Source organism: Capricornis sumatraensis, chromosome 3 (genome assembly GCF_032405125.1).
Source record: "Capricornis sumatraensis isolate serow.1 chromosome 3, serow.2, whole genome shotgun sequence".
Taxonomy (NCBI): Eukaryota; Metazoa; Chordata; class Mammalia; order Artiodactyla; family Bovidae; genus Capricornis; species Capricornis sumatraensis.
Window position 1 is genome coordinate 122556593 of NC_091071.1, and position 15558 is coordinate 122572150.

The window sequence follows — 15558 nt, forward strand, 5'->3', positions numbered from 1 at the left end:
TGATAGAAGTGAGGTGATAAAGCCTAAGGAGGAGGCTGTGAATAGAAGCTGGCCATGGAGATTCTATCCTCTAGGGGAGGATGGTGAGCAAGTGACTAGGCAGCTTATGATCAAAGCATCAAAGAGACAGACAGACTCTTGCCTCAGTTTTCAAAAAGCTACATGATTTTAGGCAAGTTATCTGGATCATTGAACATCAGACATAAATAAAATATAATGAACAGAACTATCTTCCCATGAAATGTATTTAACGTGAAAAGAGACAGTGTCTCTTCAATACCCAAACTAGCACTGTTAATGACCTCTTGGTGGTCCCCAGAAAACCTCATTTTGCTGAAATGATCCAAGCTCTTTTACAAACTTGTTTCACCAGGGGCAGTAAGAAACAGGTGTCCACATTCTTTCTTCTCTTATTCTAAAGATATTGGTTGAAAGTGAAAAAATAATTTAAAAAATACTTTCCTTCAGTTCTAACAGTGCAACAAAGACCTGGTGCAGTTCCAACTACTATAAAAACATTTTCTTTCACAATGATAAATCCTCAGATAGTCTACGTTTCAAATAGTGAAAGCTTCATGTTGATTTGAAATGTAATAGTGGGTAACGAGAGAGAGTAGAAGCACTGAAATGGAAGTAAATCCTCAATATGGAATATACAGAATCTAAATAAGAACAAATGGACAGGATAATGAAATTAAAATTGCCTTTGCCACATGCTTTTTAAGCAATGGTAAAACATAATTTCTAAGGCAATTTCCACAACATCAACACCACCAGTTATCAGAGAAATGCAAATCAAAACTGCAATGAGGTACTAACTCACACTAGTCAGAAGGGCCATCATTAAAAAGTCTACAAATAATAAATGCTGGAGAGGTTATGGAGAAAAGGGAACTTTACTACACTGTTAGTGGGAATGTAAATTGGTGCAAGCACCATGGAGAATGATACGGGAGTTTCTTAAAAAATAAAAATAAAGTTGTCATATTATCCAGCAATTCCACTCCTGAGCACATATCAGGATCAAAGCTAAAATTCAAATGGTATATTCACTCCAGTGTTCATTGCGACACTATTTACAATAACTAAGACATGGAAATAGCCTAAATGTCTGTTGACAGATGAATGGATAAAGAAGATGTGGTATACATATAAAATGAAATAGTACACAGCCATAAAAAGAATGAAATAATGCCATCTGCAGCTACATGGATGCACCTAGAGTTTATTATACTATATAAAGTCAGACAAAGACAGAAACCATATGATATCACTTACGTGTGAAATTTAAAATGTGACAAAAAATGAACTAGAATAAAGAGAATGGATAAGCAACAAAATCCTACTGTACAGCCCAGGGAACTATATTTAATATCCTGTGACAAAAAATAATGAAAAAAAAAAAAAAAACAATGGATACATATATATGCATAGCTAAATCACTTTTCTGTAACAGAAATTAGTACATTTTAAATCAACTGTACATCAACAAAATAAATTTTTAAAAAGTTAATATAATACAAATTATAAAACAGAGTTGAGATGTACCTTAACAGACTCTCAGGGGAAAACCACAAACATCATCACCGACTACATTGCACCATTCACCCATATCTGACCTACACGATGACATTTAATACTCATACTGACAAAGGTCAAGGAAATTGTGAACTTTATTATTGATGTTAAGAAGAGGTGGCAAGGATACACAGAAGAACTGTACAAAAAATAGCTTCACGACCAAGATAATCACAATGGTGTGATCACTCACCTAGAGTTAGACACCTTGGAATATGAAGTCAAGGGGGCCTTAGAAAGCATCACTACAAACAAAGCTAGTGGAGGTGATGGAATTCCAGTTGAGCTATTTCAAATCCTGAAAGGTGATGCTGTGAAAGTGCTGCACTCAATATGCCAGTAAACTTGGAAAACTCAGCAGTGGCCACAGGGCTGGAAAAGGTCAGTTTTCATTCCAATTCCAAAGAAAGGCAGTACCAAAGAATGTTCAAACTACTGCATAATTGCACTCATCTCACACACTAGTAAAGTAATGCTCAAAATTCTCCAAGCCAGGCTTCAACAATACATGAACCGTGAACTTCCAGATGTTCAAGCTGGTTTTAGACAAGGCAGAGGAAACAGAGATCAAATTGCCAACATCTCTGGATCATCAAAAAAGCAAGAGAGTTCCAGAAAAACACCTATTTCTGCTTTATTGACAATGCCAAAGCTTTGACTGTGTAGATCACAATTAACAGTGGAAAATTCTGAACGAGAAGGGAATACCAGACCACCTGACTTGCCTCTTGAGAAATCTATATGCAGGTCAGGAAGCACCAGTTAGAACTGGACATGGGACAACAGACTGGTTTCAAATAGGAAAAGGCGTACATCAAGGGAGTATACTGTTACCCTGCTCATTTAACTTATATGCAGAGTGCATCATGAGAAACCCTGGGCTGTAAGAAACACAAGCAGAAATCAAGATTGCCGGAGAAATATCAATAACGTCAGATATGCAGATGACACCACCCTTATGGCAGAAAGTGAAGAGGAACTAAAATGCCTCTTGATAGTGAAACAAGAAAGTGAAAATGTTGGTAAAGCTCAACACTCAGAAAACGAAGATCATGACATCTGGTCCCATCACTTCATGGCAAATAGATGGGGAAACAGTGAAAACAGTGTCAGACTTTATTTTTTGGGCTCCAAAATCACTGCAGATGGTGACTGCAGCCATGATATTAAAAGACGCTTACTCCTTGGAAGGAAAGTTATGACCAACCTAGATAGCATATTCAAAAGCAGAGACATTATTTTGTCAACAAAAGTCCGTCTAGTCAAGGCTATGGTTTTTCCTGTGGTCATGTATGGATGTGAGAGTTGGACTGTGAAGAAGGCTGAGCGCCGAAGAATTGATGCTTTTGAACTGTGGTGTTGGAGAAGACTCTTGAGAGTCCTTTGGACTGCAAGGAGATCCAACCAGTCCTTTATAAAGGAGATCAATCCTGGGTGTTCTTTGGAAAGAAAGATGCTAAAGCTGAAACTCCAGTACTTTGGCCACCTCATGCAAAGAGTTGACTCATTGGAAAAGACTCTGATGCTGGGAGAGATTGGGGGCAGGAAGAGAAGGGAACAACAGAGGATGAGATGACTGGATGGCATCACCGACTCGATGGGCATGAGTCCAAGTGAACTCCAGGAGTTGGTGATGGACAGGGAGGCCTGATGTGCTGCGATTCATGGGGTCACAAAGAGTCAGACACGACTGAGTGACAGAACTAAAACAATATTAGTTTCGCCGGTGCTTTATTCAAATTTTCTTAGCACAAGTGTGTTTTTAAGGAAAGGGTTATTATTATTGTGTCTTTGCAAATATAAATGACTATTTAAAGGGTCATATTAGCCCTAGATCAGTTTATTACCTTGACCTTTACCATAGTCCCCTGACCAGGCGTTAAACTTGGGCCCTAGGCAATGAAAATGCCAAAGCCTAATCACTGGACCATTAGGAAATTCATGAAAAATCCCCATGCTGTGCCATGCAGCATATGGGATCTTGGTCCCCTGACCAGGATTAAATCTGCAGTGTCTGCAGTGGAAGTGTTTTAGCACTTTAGCACTGGACCACCAGGGAAGTCCCAAAACATGTCCTTCTTTTGAAAATTTCATCTGTAAAGCAAACTAACCAATTTCATCTGGAGGTAAATTAAAAAAAAAAACTCATCTCTCTATTTGTGTTTACTTGGTCAGTAACTTGAGGCTCAGGAATCTCCTGGGAAGGCAGCCCGAGCTATATATATAGTAACAGCTCCTGTTACATGAGCAAGCTCAAGTAAAGAAGCATAGAACCTTTGTAAAGAGGCTCAGATTTCAGGGAGACATTATTCAGAGAAATTGAAGAGATTAAAATGGCAAACAGCTGAATTCAGAAATAGAACAGGGGTCTGGATGTGGTTTTGGGAGAGAATGGTGAGATTATATGTATTCATCCACTTCTGGTCACCACTGTCACTCAGCTTATATAAACACATTGGGAACAAATAAATGAACACACAGGTGAGATCTAAAGCAAAATGTCTCTTTCCTTCAACTTACAATACATTGATTCTAAAGCCTCCCTCTCTTTTATTTATTTCAATTTTCTTATTGAAGTATAGTTGGTTTACACTGTTTCAGATATACAGCAAAGATTTACAATGTTTTAGACATTCATATTCTATTCCATTATAGGTTATAACAAGATACTGAATATAGTTCCCTGTGCTGTACAGTAGGTTCTTGTTCACCTATTGTATACATAATAGTGTGTGTCTGTTAGTCCCATATTCCAAATTTATCCCTCCCCTGATTTCCTCTTTGGTAACCACAAGTTTGTTTTATATGCCTGTGAATCTATTTTTGTTTTGTAAGTGAATTTGTATCACTTTTTAATATTTCACATATAGATGATATATTATTTTTCTCTTTCTGATTTGCTTTACTTAGCATGATAATTTTTAGGGCCACCTGTATAGCTGCAAATGGCATTATTTTATTATTTTTTATGACTGGCAGAAAGTGAAGAGGAGCTAAAAAGCCTCTTGATGAAAGTGAAAGAGGAGAGTGAAAAAGCTGGCTTAAAGCTCAACATTCAGAAAATGAAGATCATGGCATCCGGTCCCATCACTTCATGGGAAATAGATGGGGAAACAGTGAAAACAGTGTCAGACTTTATATTTTTGGCCTCCAAAATCACTGCAGATGGTGACTGCAGCCATGAAATTAAAAGACGCTTACTCCTTGGAAGAAAAGTTATGACCAACCAAATAGTATATTCAAAAGCTGAGACATTACTTTGCCAACTAAGGTCCGTCTAGTCAAGGCTATGGTTTTTCCTGTGGTCATGTATGGATATGAGAGTTAGACTGTGAAGAAGGCTGAGCGCCGAAGAATTAATGCTTTTGAACTGTGGTGTTGGAGAAGACTCTTGAGAGTCCCTTGGACTGCAAGGAGATCCAACCAGTCCATTCTGAAGGAGATCAGCCCTGGGATTTCTTTGGAAGGAATGATGCTAAAGCTGACGCTCCAGTACTTTGACCACGTCATGCGAAGAGTTGACTTATTGGAAAAGACTGTGATGCTGGGAGGGATTGGGGGCAGGAGGAGAAGGGGATGACTGAGGATGAGATGGCTGGATGGCATCACCTACTCAATGGACGTGTCTGAGTGAACTCCAGGAGATGGTGATGGACAGGGAGGCCTGGCGTGCTGTGATTCATGGGGTTGCAAAGAGTCAGACACGACTGAGTGACTGAACTGAACTGAACTGAACTGACCTGAACTGAAGGATGATTAAAGCTAATATTTGATTTGAAAGGAAAGATGGACCTCAAACCTGATTAATAAGAAAGGAATAAAAACCAGTTAAAACATGTTATTCTTAAGAAATTCTAAAGTTATTCTTAAGTAATAATGAGCTAATTTAATGTTCTAACCAACGTCCCAAACCACTTCCTCAATCATGTATTATATGTCATTTTCAAGTTTATTTTGATGCTTAAAGAGGTTGTATTTAGCTCTAAAAACATATTGGATGAGTTTAAAGATCTATGAATTATAGCTCTACCATACTGAGCAATATGTTACCCAAGGAGCTGGGCTCCATTGCATGATAAAGGGCCAACTGAAACTTAGAAAAAGACAAAGATCATCAGATTTTCATATGTAAGTTTTATTTATCCACTTGAAGAATTAAAATATTAACATTCATGCTTGCTTTGGCAGCATATACACTCAAAAGTTCCTACTATGTGTGTACTTGAAGGCCTTTATTAATAATTAAGGGAAGGCTGAATTAACAAAATTTTACAACCTGAGGACATTTATTGTTTAAATAACAAGAAATGTAAAGTTTGGTGGTCTCATGAATGATTTTGTAACTCACCAATGTTTGCTTTGAAGCTGCTGAAATTTTGTTGATCTTTTCCTCATGATCCTGAGTCACAATGAATGGAGTCCTAAGTAACAAGTAAAAGTGAAAGTGTTAGTTTCTCAGTCATGTCCGACTCTTTGTGACTCCATGGACTGTAATCACCAAGCTCCTCAGTCCTTGGAATTCTCCAGGCAAGAACACTGGAGTGGATAAATCATTCTCTTCTCCAGGGGATCTTCCTGACCCAGGGTTCAAGCCCTAGTCTCCAGAATTGCAGGCAGAGTCTTTACCATTTGAGCCATAGGGCTAAAACATGTTCTTAACAACAATTTATGATGTTTTCATCTGGAAAGGGAAGTAAACACTCAGTAGATCAATCATAACTCATCCTTTGAATGTTGGGGGAGGGAGCAGGATTATGTTAACAATGGGAACTGGCTTTCTGATTTAGGCAGTTAAAAGTGTCAAAAAATAAGAAATTTAATGTATATCAAAATCATACAGATTAAGTGAACTTTATATATATATATATATATATATATATATATGACTTCCCAGGTGGCATAGTGGTAAAGAATCTGCCTGCCAATGAAAGAGACTCATGTTCAATCCCTGGTTTGGGAAGATCCCGTGTAGTAGGAAATAGCAAATCACTCCAATATTCTTGCCTGGAAAAGTCCATGGGCAGAGGAACCTGGTGGGCTACAGTCCTTGGGGTCGCAAAAAGTCAGACATAACTGAGTGACTGAGAACAGAACAGTATATACGTATAGTAAAATTATGAAATTACCTAAATGTGTATCTAGATTGATATTATTGTTCCACAAGGATGTCGATAAAATTAAAGCAAGTTGTTAAAATGAAACAAAAACAAGAACAGATATCCCAGATGTGTGTTATTTTATTTGTATGTGCTCAGAGAGAGTTGGAAATCATCATTCTAACTTGTTACCATGAATTACTTCATTAAGAGGCAAGAATGGAGGTCTATAATTAAGTTTTTCTCTGTGTACTTTTACACTGGCTCATCACTTGCAATGGTTTTATGCTTGCTTTACCAAATAATGAACTTTTTTTTTTTTTAATTAAGAAAGGAACAATAAACAATAGAACAAATAACATATTCAAAGTAAAATGAAATGCTAATTAGCATAAGGATTGATTGCTGAGCATGAGTACAAGGCCAGAAGAGGGTGAAGTTAGAAACTGAAATTTAATGAGGACTTATTATATGCAAGAAATCACCTAGAGAAATGTGTAAATGTAATATTATTATTTCTATGATTATTGGGAAGGTAAGAAGCAAGAGTTAGAACTGGACATGGAACAACAGACTGGTTCCAAATAGGAAAAGGAGTATGTCAAGGATGAATATTGTCACCCTGCTTATTTAACTTGTATACAGAGTACATCATGAGAAATGCTGGGCTGGAAGAAGCACAAGCAGGAATCACAATTGCGGGGAGAAATATCAATAACGTCAGATATGCAGATGACACCACCCTTATGGCAGAAAGTGAAGAGGAACTAAAAAGCTTCTTGATGAAAGTGAAAGAGGAGAATGAAAATGTTGGCTTAAAGCTCAACATTCAGAAAATGAAGATCATGGCATCTGGTCCCATCACTTCATGGCAAATAGATGGGGAAACAGTGGTAACAGTGTCAGACTTTATTATTTTGGGCTCCAAAATCACTGCAGATGCTGAATGCAGTCATGAAATTAGGAGACACTTACTCCTTGGAAGAAAAGTTATGACCAACCTAGATAGCATATTCAAAGCAGAGACATTACTTTGCTGACTAAGGTCCGTCTAGTCAAGGCTACGGTTTTTCCAGTGGTCATGTATGGATGTGAGAGTTGGTCTGTGAAGAAAGCTGAGCACCAAAGAATTGATGCTTTTGAACTGTGGTGTTGGAGAAGACTCCTGAGAGTCCCTTGGACCACAAGGAAATCCAACCAGTTCATTCTAAAGGAGATCAATCCTGGGTGTTCCTTGGAGGGAATGATGCTGAAGCTGAAACTCCAGTACTTTGGCCACCTCATGCAAAGAGTTGACTCACTGGAAAAGACTGTGATGCTGGGAGGGATTGGGGGCAGGAGGAGAAGGTGACAACAGAGGATGAGCTGGCTGGATGGCATCACTGACTTGAGGGACATGAGTCTGAGTGAACTCCGGGAGTTGGTGATGGACAGAGAGGCCTGGCGTGCTGCGATTCATGAGGTCGCAAAGAGTCGGACACGATTGAGTGACTGAACTGAACTGAACTGAAGTTCATTATTATTTCATTTTGATAAATAAATAAACTTCTCCATGTCAAAAAGTGGGGAACTGGATTTCAAACCCTAGTCCTACTGACTTCAAGTGCCTCCAACAAGCCATAGCCAGTGACTTAGAAATTAAAGATGGTTATCAGGAAATAGTGGTGGAGTTTATGATGAGTCTTGATATAAAGCAGAAAGTTAGAGACTGGTAACACATTTGTACAGGGAATGAGTTTGGAACAGTTATGTTAGCTAGTTTGAGGATCAACTTGAGGACCAACACATAAAATATGGAAGAAATATAACTTAAAAATTACTGCTAGAGACAGATACTAGATCTTTCAGGCTTAGTTTAAAAAGGAAATTTAGTTTGGATTAGTTTTGTTTATGGAGAAATATTTAATTGGCAAATACATTAAGAATGAATACTCATAAAACTTCTCTGATTCTTTGCAACCCTATAGATTGTAGACTGCCAGGCTCATTTGTCATTGAAATTCTCTAGGCAAGGATACTCTAGTGGATAGGCTTTCTCTTCTCCAGGGGATATCCCTTACTTAGGGATTGAACCTGTGTCTGCTGCATTGCATGTTAATTCTTTACTGTCTGAGTCACCAGGGAAGCCCATCTTAATTTTTTAAATGTTCTAATAAAATAACATAGTCAGTGTATGTAGTCAATGTATGTAATTTAGAAAATGCCAAAAAATGAAAACTATTTATTAGTGACTTCTACCTTATACCAATATTATGGTGAATATATTTTCAGCACCTTCCCCAACACAATGTATTTCTGATAATTCTGAATATTCTAAGTCATAAGCTACATATTTTCCCCTTATATACTTTATATAGACCTTTTTTCTATGTCATTCAATATCTTTATACAACAGCATAATATTAATATATATTCTACATTAGATACTGTGCAGTCCAGGAAACTGATATACCTTGATTTATTTAATGATATATTTATATATATTTTATATGTATATTTTATTCTTCATAATTATATAGATATTCCAAATTTTTATTTTTCTGAATAAATCAAAGTATATGTAAAAAGCTAAAAAGAAATTAGAATAAGTAACAAAAACAGCAAAAGGTAGAATATAATGCTACAAATATTTATGGTCAGCAAAAAATTCCTTTAGCATTAAAAATTAAAGATAAATAAAATGATAGTAAAGATTTGTTACTTCCTTATTCTATCAATCAAATGTCTAATCAACTAGCTTGCTTTTGACCAGATTTCTTTATGCTAATATTAAATTCATAATATGCCAATATATACTTATATATATGTATCATCACTTCAGAATAATTGTATTAAGCTAAATTTGAAGGAAGATTAGCAAACAATATGCTGGTTTTCAACAATTTTTACTTTGAAATAACATTAGTGCAGGTGGAGTAACAACAATGTGAACAATGATGATAAAATGATGAAATATTTAACAGTAATAGCTCAACGTTCAGAAAACTAGTATCATGGCATCTGGTCCTGTCACTTCATGGCAAATAGATGGGGAAACAGTGGAAACAATGGCTGGCTTTATGTTTTTGGGTGCCAAAATCACTGCAGATGGTGATTGCAGCCATGAAATTAAAAGACGCTTACTCTTTGGAAGGAAAGTTATGATCAACCTAGATAGCATATTAAAATGCAGAGATATCACTTTGCCAAAAAACGTCCATCTAGCGAAAGCTATGGTTTTTCCAGTAGTTATGCATGGATGTGAGAGTTAGACTATAAAGAAAACTGAGCTCCAAAGAATTGATGCTTTTGAACTGTGGTGTTGGAGAAGACTCTTGAGAGTCCCTTGGACTGCAAGGAGATCCAACCAGTCCATCCTAAAGGGGATCAGTCCTGGGTGTTCACTGGAAGGACTGATGTTGAAGCAGAAACTTCAATACTTTGGCCACCTGATACGAAGAGCTGACTCATTGGAAAAGACCCTGATGCTGGGAGAGATTGAGAGCAGGAGAAGAGGGGGACGACAAAGGATGAGATGGTTGGATGGCATCACCGACTCATTGGACATGAGTTTTGGTGGACTCCAGGAGTTGGTGATGGACCAGGAGGCCTGGCATGCTGCAGTTCATGGGGTCACAAAGAGTCAGACACCACTGAGTGACTGAAATGAACTGAACTGAACTGAACTGAGTCTAAATCCCTCGAAGACAAATCATTAATTAAAAATAAGGAGGCTTCCTTGGTGGGTCAGCTAGTAAAGAATCTACCTGCAGTTCAGGAGACCCCAGTTTGATTTTTGGGTCAGGAATATCTCCTAGAGAATGGATAGGCTACTCAGTCCAGTATTCTGGGCTCCTGGTGACTCAAACGATAAAGAAGCTGCTTCAGTGCAGGACAGTTGGGTTTGATCCCTAGGTTGGGAAGATCCCCTGAAGGAGGGCATGGCAACCCACTCCAGTATTCTGGCCTCAAGAATCCTCATGGACAGAGGACGCTGGCAGGCTACAGTCAATGGGGTCACAAACAGTCAGACATGATTGGCCGATTAAGCACAGCACAGCACACAAGGAAGCATTTCCATTATGTTGATGGAAAAATCAAGCTCTTAGAGCCTGCTATTTTTTATCTTTTAGCCACCCTGCATGGCATGTGGGAACCTAGTTCCTTGACCAGATATTAAACCCATGTCCCTTGTATTGGAAACTTGTAGTCTCAACCACTGGACTCTCAAGGTCATCACACTCTCATCATTTATCTAAGGAAGCAGAAAGTGACTCATGTGGAATTTCAGTCAATGACTTACTAACTTCAAGAGCTTTATAACTTTGTACTCACAATTGCTCTACTTTAAAACCATATTTAGAACTTCAAGACTGGTGGTGGCTGTGTGTGTGTGTGTGTGTGTGTGTGTGTGTGTGTGTGTGTGTGTGTGTGTGCATGTGTGTATGTTGGGCAGATGGTGCATCATTGGAAAAGAAATGTCTGAACTGGATTTGGCACCTCATTGGAATAGTGAGGAAGCTCCTAATAAAAAGTGTTCCTGGGGAAAACCCACATATCTCAGTCAATACATCTCATTGTCCTATAAATGGTTAAAGATTCATATATTATTGAAAAACTTTACCATCTCCTAGTTACTGTGACTAGTGTCTGATAATAACTCATGCCTGTCCCTGTCTCACCACACTATCCCACCCACACTCTGAACCTCAGCTAAGGACTAGCTCGGAGGGCTCCTTTTTCCCAAGTTGGGATAATTTGGGTGCAGTTTGTAGTCTAGAACTCTCCATATCCAAGCATATCTGTTTGACCAGCTCCCACACCCACAGTTGCATTGTCAAGCATATGCAATATTTATATCTGGTCAGGAACATGCAAATATGGAAAACTAATAGAAAATGTCATTATAGGCTCATCCTTTTATTCTTGTATATTTATGTATCTGTTCACTTACTTGACTATTCATTTATTCATTCATTCATTTGACTATTATTTTATTCAAAATATTACCTAATTTTTTCCTTTGTTTATTCATTTTAAAAGTACACATATTTAATATGATAAGTTCTGTGGTTGCAAAGAGAACTGACACCGAATCCATCCATTCAGGGACTCCTGGTGTGATGAAGGAAACACATCCATAAGTATGCCAGTGTATTACAGAGTTGTTTTTTGTAGGAGAATCAATGCATGATCAAAGAGCAGTATGGCTGAGAGGACAAAATACCATTAGAAAGGCTTTATAAAGGAGGGAATAGCTGATATTCTTTTTATCAGGGGCAAAAGATGGTATAGTTGCTTCTCAAAGAAGAGAAAACAGGAAGGAACAGGCATTCTAGACAGATAACAGATGATGACATAGAAGTTAGGGCTTCCCAGGTGGCTCAGTGGTAAAGAATCTGCCTGCCAATGCAGGAGAAACCAGAGATGCCTGTTTAATCACTGGGTCTGGAAGATGTCCTGGAGGAGGAAATGACAACTCATTCCAGTATTCTTGCCTGGAAAATCACATGGAGAGTGTAGCCTGGTGGACTACAGTTCTTGGGGTTGCAAAGAGTTTGGGACATGACTGAGCATACACTCACACATGACACCAAAGTTAAAGAAAATTGGAGCCAGAGGGAATAAAAAATGGGAAGAAGAGTCAGGAGAGAGGTGTCTGGAAGGAAAGCTCCAGTTAGAGGCACCGAGTGCTATTTCAGAGCTGAGAATTCACAACACTCTCAGCCAGCCATCAGGAGCTTACATCAAGGGGCTGAGACAAGCTGGGATCCAGAATCATATGCTGCAGGGTGTGCTCCTGGAAAAAAAAACTCTTCTTGAACAAAAAAATACAAAGAAATTGTATGGAACTGAAAATAACTGCATGCATTGGAAAAAACGCTGAATGAAAAGACACAAAAAGACCAGAAGACCTAACTGCCACTCTGTAGTCAGAAGCAAAAACCAGATGTTGGGAGCAAAAGCAGGATGCTGTGCATGCCCCGCCATACTCAGCACCACAAGTTCAGTTTGGTTCAGTTCAGTTGCTCAGTCTTGACTGACTCATTGTGACCCTATGGACAGCAGCACACCAGGTCTCCCTGTCCATCACCAACTCCCGCAGTTTGCTCAAACTCATGTCCATTGAGTCGGTGATGCCATCCAGCCATCTCATCCTCTGTCGTCCCCTTCTCCTCCCACCTTCAATCTTTCCCAGCATCAGGGTCTTTCAAATGAGTCAGTTCTTCGCATGAGGTAGCCAAAGTACTGGAGTTTCAGCTTCAGCATCAGTCCTTCCAGTGAACACCCAGGACTGATCTTTAGGATGGACTGGTTGAATCTTCTCTCAGTCCAAGGGACTCTCAAGAGTCTTCTCCAGCACCACAGTTCAAAAGCATCAATTCTCCAGCATTCAGCTTTCTTTATAGTCCAACTCTCACATCCATACATGACTACTGGAAAAACCATAGCCTTGACTAGACGGACCTTGTTGGCAAAGTAACGTCTCTGTTTTTTAACGTGCTGTCTAGGTTTGTCATAACTTCTCTTCCAAGGTGTAAGTGTCTTTTAATTTCATGGCTGCAATGACCATCTAAGTGATTTTGGAGCTCAAAAAAAAAAAAAAAAAAAATGAAGTCAGCCACTGATTCCCCTGTTTCCCATCTATTTGCCATGAAATGATGGGACTGGGTACCATGATCTTAGTTTTCTGAATGTTGAGCTTTAAGCCAACTTTTTCACTCTCCTCTTTCACTTTCAAGAGGCTCTTCAGTTCTTCTTTGCTTTCTGCATAAGGATGGTGTCATCTGCATATCTGAGGTTATTGATTTTTCTCCCAGTAATCTTGACTCCAAGTTGTGCTTCATCCAGCCCAGTGTTTCTCATGATGTACCCTGCATATAAGTTAAATAAGCAAGGTGACAATATACAGCCTTGATATATTCCTTCTCAAATTTGGAATCAGTCTCTTGTTCCATGTTGGTTCTTGACCTGCATACAGATTTCCCAAGAGGCAGGTCAGGTGGTCTGGTATTCCCATCTCTTTCAGAATTTTCCAGTTTGTGGTGATCCACACAGTCAAAGGCTTTGGCATAGTCAATAAAGCATAAGTAGATGTTTTTCTGGAACTCTCTTGTCACAAGGAGGTGCATAAACCACCTAACCCATCCCTCAGGCCCAAACCCAGACACATCCCTACCTTTGTCCCAATTAAAGAGCCAAAACACCCCCCACTCCCAGCTCAGGTAAAGAGCCAAGGAAACTTTTACTTGTTTTCCCTCGCTCATGTGGGTGCATGGGCCACAATAAAGCCTTGCCTGAATTTCTTGTCTTGCCTCTAGTCAATTTCTATTGATTAAGGAGGCCAAGAACCCTCTTTGGTATCAGCACCAGGCAGCCATCCCAGAGGCCTCGTGTCTCTTGCACTGTTGGAGTGGGATGCAGGGTGAAACAAGGTGGTTGCAATTGTCAGAGGGAGAGAGGACCCTTCATCTTCTTCTCTTGGGAGAGAGGAAATTAGGAAAAAATTAAAAAGGTAATGTCCCCATTTGGAGGTGGTGCTAGGAATCAAAGGATGAGGAATAATTTAGGTAAAAGAAAAAACTCAGGGTCTCTGTGAGGGTGACTGGAAGAGGCTTAGTGAATGGGCATCATCATCACATACTCTTTAAAACCTTCTCTACTGAAAGAAAGAAACTGCTTAAATTTAAACAACATTTGTTATACAATAAATGTTTGATAATCCATTAAACAGAACAGTCCCTATCTTGAGAAGCACTAGACATCTCCCACTTCAACAGGTTTTCCATGAGTTTGATCACAGAATACAAATATCTGCCTTTGTGCCTTTCATTTTTGAATAGGTTAGCAGTTTTGAAACAGATTTTTCTATCCACTCAGGCTTAATTAAATCTGCAAATATAAAAGTGGGGTATTTCTAAAGATTGAGTGATTACATATAATTACCATAGCTTAATGTTCTTTTAGCTTATGGAATAATGTGTCTAGAGATAAAAATGTATAAAGTTTTAATAGATCTGAGATGTACCAATAAGGAAAGTTGGAAATCTGATGGTTCACTTAATCTAAAATCTTATCGTTTTTCCTTTAGAGACAGATAACCTAGTATTACAATCCGTTTTGTGGTTGTTGTTGTTGTAAATAGATTCTATTATTAATGATAAATTGAGAAATACTTTGAAAATTCACTCCCCATGAGTCATATTTCAGGACATTTTTGTTGAAGAAACAGGAACTATATGCAGATTAAATGGCTTTCTCAAAGCTTCCTCTTCCTCTCTAGGAAAAGGTTTATTATTTATAAGTGGTACTTGCTGCAATACAAGCAAACAAAATAAATATGTCTTTAACATTATTAAAGAAAAATGTCTTTAGAGTGTGGGGTCAGGACAGAGGGCTGACGTACCCATCTGTCATATGAAAATATTCAAGACATTGATACATGCACTCAAAGCATTAACAGTTACTTTTAACAATTATTAAGCTTTTCTTCATTCTTATTATTTTTCATATATTCAGCATATCTTTAATGATTTTAAAGGGAGAGAAATAAATATTTGTAAGTATCCACTAAATGTCAGATGTAATCATGCACAGCTTTGCATGAGACACTTAACCTAATCCACACAGCAGCTCAATGTGCTCTAATCTTGCAGACGAGCACACAGAAGCTCAGACAGGGAAATGCTACCCAAGGCAGTGCCAGGATTCCCAAAGAAATTCCCAAAACATTTCTCTCTCAGACCAAAGACCATGTTCTTTCTTTATCCCCCTTGTGTGTATATGCTAAGTCATGTCTGTCTCTTTGCATCCTCATGGATTGCAGCTCACCAGGCTCCCCTGTCCACAGAATTCTCCAGGCAAGAATACTGTAGTGGGTAGCCGTGCCCTCCTCCTGGAGATT